Source organism: Silene latifolia, chromosome 9 (assembly GCF_048544455.1).
Source record: "Silene latifolia isolate original U9 population chromosome 9, ASM4854445v1, whole genome shotgun sequence".
Classification (NCBI taxonomy): domain Eukaryota; kingdom Viridiplantae; phylum Streptophyta; class Magnoliopsida; order Caryophyllales; family Caryophyllaceae; genus Silene; species Silene latifolia.
The window spans coordinates 75,530,851-75,544,967 of NC_133534.1; positions in this window are offsets into that span (position 1 = coordinate 75,530,851).

Consider the following 14,117-nt stretch of genomic DNA (forward strand, 5'->3'; position numbering starts at 1 on the left):
GTCGAGACATTGAAGATTCAAAAAGTTGAAATTCCCAAAGAACTCATCATTGATAGAATTCTTCACTCCTTAAGCAAAGTCAAAGCATATGTGCAATTCCGGGTGAATTTCAACATGCAAGACAAGGATGTGTCCCTTAAAGAGTTGCACAAGTTACTTGTACAAGCCGAAAGGGACATAGGGCTAAATGTTAGCTCCCCTAAGGATGTGCTCAATATAAGCAATAAGAGCAAGGGAACCTTCAAGAAAAGTAGCAAAAAGGGCAAGAGGCAAGCTCCCAGGAAAACCAAGGCTAGAACTTTTGAAGCTAGCACTTCCAAACCCAAGAAGTGTCCCCTTGACAAGTGCCATTATTGTAATGGCATTGGACATTAGAAGAGAAATTGTTCCAAATATCTTGGTGACATCAAATCTGGAAAGATCACTCCAGTAGGTAAATGACTATCCCTTCTTTTATGTTTCTAATTCAACTTTGGTATTTTGATACAAGTTGTGATAAAGTATCCCCTTTTTATTGTAATTAGGGCCTCCTCCAAGCAACGACAAGGGCAAGGAAAAGCAAGCTTAAGAGATCGTGAGGGAGCTAGGAGTAGCCACCCATGAAGCTTGGCTTTATTTATTGTCTTTAATTTCATGTTGTGTTTTGAATTCTAGAACTATTTTAATTTCCTTGTTTGACATGGAAATTTGTTTTAAGCTTGGAGTTTGTGTATGATCGATTATAAAGTAATATTGAGTTAATGAACTCACTTAAGGGAAACTTAATAACCTACATACACCCATTAATTCTTTAAAATCAAATAAGTCTATTAATCTATGTGATATCTCTCCTTCTTCACCGAAACATCATTTGTGTCACAAAATCTATCTTTTGAATATTTAGTGTATATATTCTAAAGATAGAGTGGGAGTAATATTAAGACACAAAGAATGATTTGTATGATTTGTATACCTTGAGTAGATGAGATCTATATAAGAGAAAATAATTTGTATACATTACTAATTATGTATAGATGGGATCCATGTGAAGAAACCAAAAGAAGATGTTCTTATGGTAACTATGTGAGGAGACAAAAAGAAGATGTTCTTAAGGAAACTACGTGAGAATACCAAAAGAAAGTACTTAATGGAACATGATTAATGAAAAGACTTAACATAAAGATTCTTGTTTGATTATGCTCAAACTAAACAATACGATTCAACGTTAACGTTTACTTAAGAGCCTAATGAAACGAAATGCATCCTTGAATATAAATGAGATTTATGATTCAGAGTTGCATAGAAAGACATATCGATGTCTATAATAGCTAAGTTAATGGTTAACCATGCTAGAGTCATTGCTAAACTTTATGAAAATGGACAAGCTATACCTCTTTCCGAAATAAGTATTTGGCGAGGGACGTATGAGCTCCATATTGAATTTTACATTTTAGTAATGACATTGCTTTGCTTCATTTTAAGAATGAATAAGTTAGAGATTAAAATCTCTTTCCATTATTAGAGATCAAAACCTCTTTCCAAATAGGTATTTTGAAAGGATATGTTGATAACATATGTGGTTTTATCATAACAACCTAACAAAGCAAAAATGATTTCAATTCATGAAATGTTTCGATTGAGTGGTCAATCTCGAAACATGTGGATTTGAGTGGGAGTTTGAAATTGTCATGTGTAGACATGAGATTTAGTGGGATTAATCATCCTCCATGAATTTTACAACTTATTACTCATTGAGAATGACGAGCATATACTATCTTTAATAAAGAAAGCACTTAAGTTTTCAATTCTGGATGAATATGGACTAAGATGAATCCAATTAAAACATGGGATGTTGGATTGGCATTAAGATGCGCACATCAAATCAACAAGATACGTAGGTTATTCATATTGATGAAGATGGAATTACCATGAGATGGTCATGGTCATTCATTGAACCTAAGAACTGTTGACTACATGATTAAGATCACTAATGTTTCCGCCATTAGAATAATCATGCACATGTCCTAAATAAATCATATGCTTAGAGCATGATGAGTCATTGGTAAGCAATATAAGAATCGTCATGAATTCTCGAGGAGAACTAATGAGCTTTTCTAGAGTTTGAAAGAACACTCAGTTGTGTGATAAGAAGTTACACATGCTGGAGTTTCCAAACACATAAGGAGAAATAAGAATTTGGAAGGATACTTAGTTGTGGTAAGAAGTTACAGAAAACGAGTATTTTCTAATATGCAAGGATTTGTGAGAAGTCCTAGACTAATCATCTTGACAATTGTTGTAGGATCCTACAAAACATTTACCTAGTGCATTGTGAGTTGGTGGAACACTTGACTAGTGCAAGTTGTATCATCCACCATAATACAAATTGTTGGTTATGTGATAACAACAAAAGGGTTTCTTATAAGATTTAAGAACCAAAGTCTAGTTCGAAGAATAGACATGTGCTTGGTAGAGTTCATGCTATGAGAGATGACATGAAAATAAGGGAAATCGCAAATCAAAAGTTTGAGCACGTGGACACATGGTGTGTTGAACTTTTATTGCATCGACAAGTGTTAACACACTTGTAAGACATATGGTAGTAATATGGTATTGACTACTCAAATGAAATGTCTACATTTATTGTTTGAGTTATCATTAACTCATCTTGTACTTTGTTATATCCAAACGGGGTGTAGAGACAATATTGAACCCCGTTAAAGTGAACCCGGATTAACATGGTATTCGTCCATAGTCACTTGTCTGAGGTGACGTCTCGAAGTGACTAGAGTGTGATGCGATTGATGGAAAGTTCAAGTGCCATAGAGTCATATGAGATGACTAGTCGATCACATAGGGAGACGGTTTGGAACACTCTGTCGGGCCTAATGACCGCTTATAGAGTTCTGGCAAATTTATATAGCCTGGTCGTGGCAAGAGCTACTATAGTATTCTAATGAATCGATTCTTTTGACTAATGACTGTTCGCCCAAGGTGGCACGGTTTCAGAGTAACTTTGATTTATGATCCTACGACCTTCGTAAATGGGGTTAAAGGGCTTATTTTGGGTTATGATGAGCGGTGGCTAGTCAAAGGGAATAGTGCGATATGAATTGTCCACGCATTTGTCAAGGTTAAAACAATATCTCAGGGCCACTCGAGGAGTAATGAACTGGAAATGCGTGGCCACGCTCGGAAGGTATATATGGTAGATAATTCTGGTCAACCAGTTATTCTCCAGATCGAGGAAACCACTCTCGATATGATAACTTGCAAGTACGACCCGAAGACACCTTGCATTGAGTGAGAGATAGTAATAGGACAAGAGAATTGGTGACGCACACTTGTCGAGGACAAGTGGGAGATTGTTGGAGTAAGTGTCCTCGACAATAATGCGATCACAATTGTCGATCATGATGATCACATGTTTAAATCTCATATTTAAGAATACATAAGGGAAAGTAATATTTTACAATCAACTGGTCCACACTTATCGGTAATGATTGACTGACTAGAGTTTGACATTACTGTCGTGCGACTGTGGTGATCAGCTGATACCCTGAGGTCATACCTATAGGGTAATACTCTTAATTGATTATTTAATTAATCGTATGCTGATACGAGTTAATTAAATTGCTTAAAATTGACGGATGATTTTGTGAGTAAAATTAACGTGTCTCATTGTAATTCGATTAAATTAGATACGGTCTAAGTAATCGAATTGTTTTATTACTTAGATTAAATTACTGTTTACAAAACAATTGAAGCAGAATGAATAATTTATTATAAATACAAGTTGTTGTAATTTATAATTCGATAAACCATTTTAGTACAAATAATCAAGAATTACCAGTTAATTTTGTATGTGACATATTTTATTAATATGTTGATTTTTATTATGTTAAAAATGCATTATATTGTGACATATCATGTAACATGTGACATATGACAAAATTGACAAATGACAAAATAAAATGGATCTTCCATTTTATGTTGGGTGTACCGAAAATGGGGAGGGTTAGGGTTTTAAATTGTGTTGATTATTTTAAATAGAAAACACAATGATCACTATAGTATATAGCCATGCAACCCTATAAGCTTTTGAGAAGAGCAACTTTTGCATGCATTGGCTCCCAAAAATCCCACCCCCCAACCGGTTTTCCTACATGAAAGGCCAAGGGTTTTTCCTATATAATTATTCACTACTTATTACATAATTTTCTAGTGTTAGAAAATAACAACTACTCTCTACAATTTGTGAAATGTTTTAGAGAAAGAAATACTCATAAAATTCTCTCCTCTTAACCGAAAAAGAAGAGAACAAAAATCAAATTTTTGTGCCAAGTTTAAGTAAGATTTTAACAAATAGTAGATCATATTAATTATTATTATTAAGGGTGTTACTTTGGGTATAACTCCTTAGGAGAGATTCTCCACTTGAATCTTGTTCTTCCATATTTGGAAAGCTCAAGAACTAGTAAGAAGGTGAACTTACTAGTGCCCATATTCCGAAATCATCAATGTAAGAATTGATTTTCTCCTTATACTTGTAATTGTTTTGCATGCATAAGATCCGATTTAATTTTATGACTAAATTAAACTATTATATATTGGATATGTAAACAAATGAGATTAATGAATCCCAACAATGCCAAATTCTTCCCATCACTTTCTCGGCTATAATGATCAACCATGAAACATGGCTCATGTAGTCGGGGAGCTCTCATTGTCTTGTCAAGATTAAAAGTGATTGTTTCATCTCCCACTTCGAGTGTGAGCTCTCCATGTTTCAGGTCAATCACCGCTCCCGCGGTGTGGAAGAAGGGTCTTCCTAAAATGATAAGAATGTTGGAGTCTTCTTCTATATCAATAATAACAAAGTCCACCGGGATGAAGACTTGCCAATTCTTACCGGCACATCATCCCATACCCCTAAAGGTGTCTTCGTTGATCGATCCCCCATTTGAAGTATGATATTAGTGCACTTAAGCTCTCCCATTCCTAACCTTTTGCACACCGAATATGGCATGACACTCACACTTGCCCCAAGGTCACATAGAGCTTTGTTGATTGTGGTGTCGCCAATGGTACATGGAATAGAGAAGCTTCCCGGATCCTTTAGTTTTGGGGTTGAAATTCCTTGTAGGATGGCACTACTCGCCTTAGTGAAAGCAATAGTCTCAAGTTTCCGGATGGATTTCTTCTTTGTAAGAATATCTTTCATGTATTTCGCATAGGCCGGAACATGATTGATTAATTCCGTAAATGGAATTGAGACTTCCAAGTTCTTGATAATCTCCATAAACTTTCCAAGTTGTTCATCAAACATAGGCTTAGTTCGACGACTTGAAAATGGAAGTCGAATCACAATAGGCTCCTTCTCTTTAGCGTACTCTTCATTCTCCTTTGAAAATTCTTGAATGGTGGTGGGATCTTCTTCTTTCTTAGAGTCTTCAACAACTTTTTCCTTGTCACTAGCATTCACAACATCTTCATCAACGGGCCTCTTCGGCCCTTCATACCTTGTACCACTCCTCAAATGGATGGCACTCACCAATTCTTGTCTTGGGGGATTACCTTGAGGTGGTAATTGCCCCTTTTGTCTTTGTGAACTAGAAGATGCTAATTGAGATATTTGGGTCTCCAACATCTTTGTGTGAGCTAGTATGTTGTTAATGGTGATGTCTTTTGCTTGGCTATCCTTTTGTATTTCAGTGAAAATATCATGTTGGTTCTTTTGCATTTGGAGGACCGCTTTTTGAACATCAAAACCTTGGTCATTTCTTTGATTGTATGGAGGTTTATTTTGATAACTTTGGGTTTGATTGTAAAAGGGTCTTTGAGTTTGGTTTCTCATTGGAGATGGGGTGTATGTTTTTGAGGGTTTTGAACATTTTGGCTTTTGTATGAAAGGTTGGGATGGAATTTGGTGTTTTCATTGTAATAGTTGGAATAAGGGGTACTACTCTTTTATGCTTGAAATGAAAGAAATGTAGATCTTTATACATACTAACATACTCATATATGTCTAAATTAATTTGTCATAAAATTAAATACGGATTTTATGCATGCAAACAATATGATAAAATAGAGGAGAAATCATGTTCTTACATTGGTGATTTCGGTTTTATGGGCACAAAAGAAATCTCCTTTTCTTTTGTTCTTGAGCTTTCCCTTAATGGAAGAACCAAGATCCAAGTGTAGTATCTCTCCCTAAGCTTTATACCCAAGGCTTTCTCTTAATTCAAATTAATATCATAAGTACTAGTATAATATTAATCTAGTAGAAAATTGACCCAAAATTATTATGAACACTTAATAATTTCGGTATTATGGAGAATAATAAGAGACCTTTTTATCTCTCTAGAAATCTTTTTTTTTTTTTGAATAATGGTTGAATGAATAATACACTAACTAAATCAAAGTAGTGTATATTGAAAAATATAAGACAAAACCCTTGCCTTTCTTTCTTGGAAAACCGGGTGGGAGGAGGTGTTTAGGGGAGCCAATGCATGCCCACATTTGTCTTCACAAGGTTTAATAGGGTTGCATGGCTACTCTTACTTTTAATCATTATGTTTACCACTTATAATATAAACACAATATTAAGCCTAATACTCCTCCATTTTCGGCACTTTAATTAATATGGATTCCATATTATTTTTGTCAATTGTCAATATGTCACATGTCACATGTCACATAAATTTGTTATGTAATTTTTAACATATTAAAAATCAACGTATTATCAAAAATACGTCACATACAAAAATCGACTTAGTAATTTCATAATTACTTGTGCCAAAAATTTTACCAATTTATAAATCACAACATATTGTATTTATAATAATTCATTCAAATTTAATTGTTACATTAAACAATTATTTCATCCGAGTAATTATACAATTCGATTACTCAGACCGTATCTCATTTAATCACATTTCAATTTGATACGTAAATTTTACTTCCAAAATCGTCCGTCAATTTTCAAGTAATTTAATTAACTCGTAACATTATACGATTAATTAAATAATCAATTAAGAGTGTTGCCCTATAGGTATGACCTAGGGGGTCAACTGATCACCACCGTCGCACGACAGTAATGTCAAACTCTAGTCAGTCAATCATTACCGATATATGTTGACCAGTTGACAGTAACAATATTACTTCCCAATTGTATTCTTTATAATGAGATTTAAACATGTGATCATCATGATCAACAGTCGTGATCGCATTATTGTCGGAGGACACATATTCCAACAATCTTCCACTTGTCCTCGACAAGTGTGCGTCACCAATTCTCTTGTCCTATTACTATCTCCCACTCAATGCAAGGTGTCTTTCAGGTCGTACTTGCAAGTGATCATATTGAGAGTGGTTTCCTCGATCTGGAGAACAACTGATTGACCGGACTTATCTATCATAGATACTTTCCGAGCGTGGCCACGCATTTCCAGTTTATTACTCCTCGAGTGGCCCTGAGATATTGTTATAACCCTGACTAGGGGTGGACAATTCCTATCGCACTCATTCCCTTCGACTAGCCACAGCCATCATAACCCAAAATATGCCCATTTGACCCCATTTACGAACGTCGTAGTAACACAAATCAAAGTTAATCTGAAACTGTGCCATCTTAGGCGAATAGTCTTTAGTCAAAAGAATCGACTCATTTGAATACTATAGTAGCTCTCGCCACGACCAGGCTATATAAATTTGCCAGAACTCTATAAGCGGTCATTAGGCCCGACAAAATGTTCCTAACAGTCTGCCTATGTGATCGACTAGTCATCTCACATGACTCTATGGCACTTGAACTTGCCATCAATCGCATCACACTCTAGTCACTTCGAGACGTCACCTCATACAAGTAACTATGGGCAAATACAATGTTAATCCATGTTCACTTTAACGGGGTTCAATTGTCTCCACAACCCGTTTGGATATAACAATGTACAAGGTGAGTTAATAATAACTCAAACGACAAATGTCGACATCACACTTGGGTAGTCAATATCATATTACAACCTTGTGATGTATATCATAAGTGTAAACACTTATTGATTGCAATAGAAGTTTAACATCCCATGTGTCCATGTGTTCAAACTTCTTACACTTGCAATTTCCTTTGCATTCATGTTCTCTCTTATAGCATGAATCTTACCAAGTACACATCAAGGTTCCCGACCTTGGTTTCGGTTCATTAACTTGAAAGAACTTTCTTATCGACTATCACATAACGAACGAATTTGTGATGAATAATATAACTTGTACTGATCAAGTATTCCATCCACACACAATGCACTAGGTATATGTTTTGTAGAATCTTGTAACAATTGCCAAGATTTACAGCTTAGCACTTCTCACAAGTTCTAGCTTAACTAGGAAAGATTAATTTTTGAATAACCTCTTATTCAACCAAGCATCTTTCCAAAACTTCTCATTTCTCTTTCTAGGCTTGAAAGAATTGGGATTCTCATAAATCCTCATATGTGCTCGGATTTTCTATAATATGTGCAACCTCTTGACACACAATAGAGCATTCCGTCAAACACTGAAATCGCTCATCGGATTCTACTCGAGAATTCATGACGTTTCTATTATGGCTTACCAATCAATCATCATGCTCTGATGCATATGATTCATAATTGGACATATGCATGATTATTCTAATGGCGGAAACATTAGTAGCTAATAATCATGAGACCAACCGTTCTTAGGTTCAATGAACTACCATGACTGCTAATGGTAATCCCATTTTCATTCATATGAATAACCTATGTGTATGTTGATACAATGAGTATATCTTAATACAAATCCAATATCTCTCAATGTAATTGGATTCATCATAGTCCATGTTCATCCAGAATTGAAAACTCAAATGCTTCTTTGTGAAGAAGATATTGGCTCGTCATTCCTTAATGAGTAATGAGTTTTATACATTCAAGGATGATAGCTCCCACTAAATTCCATATCTTCACATGAGAATTTCCTAACTCCCACTCAATTCTACATATTTCTAAATTGACTTCTCAATCGAAACTTTTATTAAGAATTGAAATATATATTGCATTGCCAAGTTATTAGGATAAAACCATATATGTTCCATCATATCCTTTCAAAATACCTATTTTGAAGTAGTCTCATCTTAACCTTTCGGAAAGAGATTTTAAATCTCCAACACACTCATGTCATAATGATGTGTAGTAATGTCATTATTCAAATATAAACAATATCTAGAATACGTCCTTCGCAAATACCCTTTTGGAAGGAGGTTTAACCATTTCATAGTGAGGTTAAGCAATGGCATTTGCGTGGTTAAAACTTTGGCCATTGAAGATATCGGTATATCAAACTTTGCAACTCGATCATAACTAGTATGTTACTATGATTCATTTAGGCTCTTAAGTAAATCTCAAGGTTGAAACTATTGGTCAAATATTTCATAAACTTAGTCAAAAAACTTGTTAAGACTTTACATTAGTCATTTTCCTTCCAAAACTTTCTTTTGGTCTCCTCGTGTAGTTATCTTGAGAATATACTCTTATGATTAATTCACTTGATCTCTTTAGTCATATAGAACTAACTTGAGACCATAGATCTCATCTATTCGGCATACTATGTAAATAGATATACCTTCATTCAAATCATTCTCTCTTGCGTAGATCTTCATTTACACAAGTACACAATTTTATTTCGTCTTGTGTGTTGTGTCCTCATTTTTCTCCCACTCTATCTTTAGAATAAATACACTATAGATTCAAAGATAGCATATGAGACACAAATTAATGATGTTGAAGTATAAGGAGAACTATCTCATAGATAGACTAATGGTTATTGATTTCATATGTGTACTTGGTGATTGACATTCCTTTAAGAGAGTTCATAGACTCAAAATCGCTTTATAAATGATCATACACAAGCCTTAAGCATGTGGACATATAATGAAACCCGTCATTATATTTGTCTATTAGATCACTTTAAGTGAATAATCTTATGTTTCCTAGAACAAGCATTTAAAGATGAAATTTTAGAACATAAAGGATAAATGATAAAACGGGTGACTTGGGTTGCAAACCAAGTCACCATCATCCAAAATACAAACCATTATCCAAAATACTTTTCCATGTCGAACACGGAAACTTAAAGTTCTAAAGATTCAAAACATAAATTAAAGTAAGACAATGAAAAGCAAGGCTCCATAAAAGCTATCCCTAGCTTCTTGATGGTTTCTCATGCTTGTTTTTCCTTTCCCTTGTCTTTGCTTGGTGGAGGCCCTATTTACAATAAAAAGGGAGATACATTATCACAACTTTGCATCATAATACCATAGTTGAATTAGAAACATAAAAGAAGGATAGTCATTTACCTACTGGAGTGATCTTTCCAGCTTTGATATCACCAAGGTATTTGGAACAATTTCTTTTCCAATGTCCCATGCCATTACAATAATGGCATTTATCAAGAGGACCCTTCTTGACTTTTGAGGTGCTAGCTTCGTTAGGCTTAGCTTTGGTGAATGTGGGAGCTAGCTTCTTGCCCTTTCTCCCATTCTTCTTGAACTTCCCCTTACTTTTAGTGCTTATGTTAAGCACATCCTTGGGAGGGTTCACATTTAACCCCATGTCCCTCTCGGCTTGCACAAGTAACTTGTGCAACTCCTCAAGAGACACATCCTTGTCTTGCATGTTGAAATTCACCCGGAATTGCACATATGCCTTGACTTTGGACAAGGAGTGTAGAATCCTATCTACGATGAGTTCTTTGGGGATTTCAACCTTTTGAATTTTCAAGGTCTCGACAAGCTCCATGAGTTTGAGCACATGAGGGCTACCCTTTTGGCCCTCTTTGAAGTCGAGATCAAAGAATGCCGCGGCCGCCTCATATTGGACGATCCGCGGAGTTTGTGAAAACATGGTCACAAGTTTGGAGTAAATCTCATTAGCATTGCCCATTTTAAAGGCTGTCCTTTGGAGGTCCGCCTCCATCGCAAATATCAAGACATTTTTCATTGCGGCGGACTCCTTTTGGTAAGCCTCATATGCTTCCCTAGTGGCCGCGGTGGACCTAGTGGAGGGCTCGGGTGGAGAGGCCTCGGTAAGGTAACGAAGCTTGTCGTCACCTTCGGCGGCTAATTTGAGTTGGGCATCCCAATCGGAGAAATTTGACCCATTCTTTTCAAGTTTACATCGATCCATAAAGGATCGGAGCCATGACGAACTAGCGAGAGGTGTAGCATTAGGAGTTGGTGTTGGTGTTGCCATTTGTTATGAAAAAGAAGTGGTCTACAAAACAAAATATAAGGAGTAAAACAATTGTCGTTTTAATAATAATACTCGTAAAAATGTATGATTTAAACAAGTTTTATGCATTCTTCTAGTGACCTCTACCCAACTAGATAAATGATTCCAAGACCCAAATTCATATCGATTTTGGCATGGTATGGCCGATGAAACCTTTATCAATATAACTCGGTGGATTAACGTTTTAATCGATTCTACTTTTAGAACTCTTGGTCGATAAAATTACTCTAATAATTATCTATAGCCCGGAACACATGCAACTACGGTCGCGAATACTTCCGTTGAGCTCAATCCAAATTTCGAATAAATGTGTCCATGATCGAAATCCATATCAACTTGGGCACGGTGTGGCCGATGAAACCCTTATCAATATGAATTCGGTGGATAGACATTTATCACCCACTTCCCCTACGTAACAAGGTTTGTACCCCGGTGTGGCCGAGTGCACTCCCTCACGAAATAGGTTTTCATGGTTTCTACTCTTTGGTAAGGCTATGTCTCAATTAATTGTTTTAGCGAGAGGTCATGTCAAATTATTATCTATCACGTTTTAAGTGAACTAAAGCGGTGAACTACGATAATTATATTTGACACGGTCGACGAACTCGATAAGAAGATAATGCATGTTTTAGTTATAGCGATTTAGCGATGCAGGCGACATAAAATAAAATGCAAGCATAAAAATAAACAAATCCTAGTATGGCCTTTCCTAAAATAGAAAAACTATTTAACTATTACATATTCGGAAACCAACTCCATTGGTCCTTTGAACTTCGGTTGTGTCACGCATCTCGAGGTAACACCGTCTTTATGTATCAACATCTTGAAGAAATCCGTCTTTGGGAACTCCGAGATAAATAAAATTACATAATAAATTACATAATTTCCTATTATATATTTGTAACTAAAATAAAATAAATCTATTAAATTACAAAACGGTGATACGAGATCACAATAAATTACAACCGAATCGATATTCCCATACATTTCGGGAAATACCAATTAAAACGAAGGCCATACTAAGTAAAATTACATAATTCAAAATTACATAAATTAAACGTATGACAATCATAAAGAAAAATGCAGCATTATAATATGTATGAACATGCTCAATTTTATGCTAAATCGCCTTTAATTAGCCAATATCGTATATTACTCGGTTTTTACGGATTTGCGTGATTTCAACATTTTTATAATCACAAAAATACATAAACTCATATTTATGCATAAGTTAATTACCCTAACCTCTTAGGACTCAAAATTTAGTCTTCACTAATAATTTGACCATAATTAACCCATATTTTATAAAATTGTTCATAAATGGACCAAAAATTACAAAAATAAGCTATAAACTTCAAATAAATCACAAAATTTCAAATAAATTTGAAATTTGAAATTTAAACTCATGAACATTCTGGAAAAATACCATGACACTCATAATGTTCAAAAACTTAGGTTAAAAATTTTGAAATTTTCCGGAAAAACAATGTTGCGGTTTATCGGTTTTTAATAAAATAATCATAAAAATATGGAAAAAATTATATTCATTAACTTTTCAATGTTAGATCTGAAAAAGATAATAAAAGGCAACATTAGACGTTTTTCCTAAGTCATAGATTATGTTTTATTAATTTTTCACTAATAATGTCACTATTTATGCTATTTTTCTTCAAAAATCCATAAATCATGCAAAAAGACTTCTTTATAGCCAATTATTTTACACACATCTTTTAAAATTGCATGTGACAACATATTAATTTTCTATGACCAGATTCGAAATTTAACTCATATTAACCTATTTTTCACCTAAATCCGAATTTAATAATGAAAAATCCATTTTTCGAGCATAACAAGTCCAAAAATTATGAAAATTTACAGGTTATCTCAAAATAATATGTGACAACATATCCAAAAATCAATGGAAAATTCAAAGTATAGCTAATTTTAGACCGAAAATGACATTTTTACTCATAAAATCATATTTAAATGCCATTATTGTATAATATGAACAATAAAATCCGTAAAATTAACCAAAATATCCTAAAACATTTTAGGACCAGAAATATTAACATGCATGGATTAATTTCGTGATATATCATAATAACACAAATTTTACAAGTTTTATATGTTATTCTTATAACTCGGAAAAACTGTTAACCGATTTGCATGCAAACAACCATGGCTCTTGATACCGATTGAAAGAAATATAGATCTTTATACATACTAACATACTCATATATGTCTAAATTAATTTGTCATAAAATTAAATACGGATTTTATGCATGCAAACAATATGATAAAATAGAGGAGAAATCATGTTCTTACATTGGTGATTTCGGTTTTATGGGCACAAAAGAAATCTCCTTTTCTTTTGTTCTTGAGCTTTCCCTTAATGGAAGAACCAAAATCCAAGTGTAGGATCTCTCCCTAAGCTTTATACCCAAGGCTTTCTCTTAATTCAAATTAATATCATAAGTACTAGTATAATATTAATCTAGTAGAAAATTGACCCAAAATTATTATGAACACTTAATAATTTCGGTATTATGGAGAAGAATAAGAGACCTTTTTATCTCTCTAGAAATCTTATTTTTTTTTTTTGAATAATGGTTGAATGAATAATACACTAACTAAATCAAAGTAGTGTATATTGAAAAATATAAGACAAAACCCTTGCCTTTCTTTCTTGGAAAACCGGGTGGGAGGAGGTGTTTAGGGGAGCCAATGCATGCCCACATTTGTCTTCACAAGGTTTAATAGGGTTGCATGGCTACTCTTGCTTTTAATCATTATGTTTACCACTTATAATATAAACACAATATTAAGCCTAATACTCCT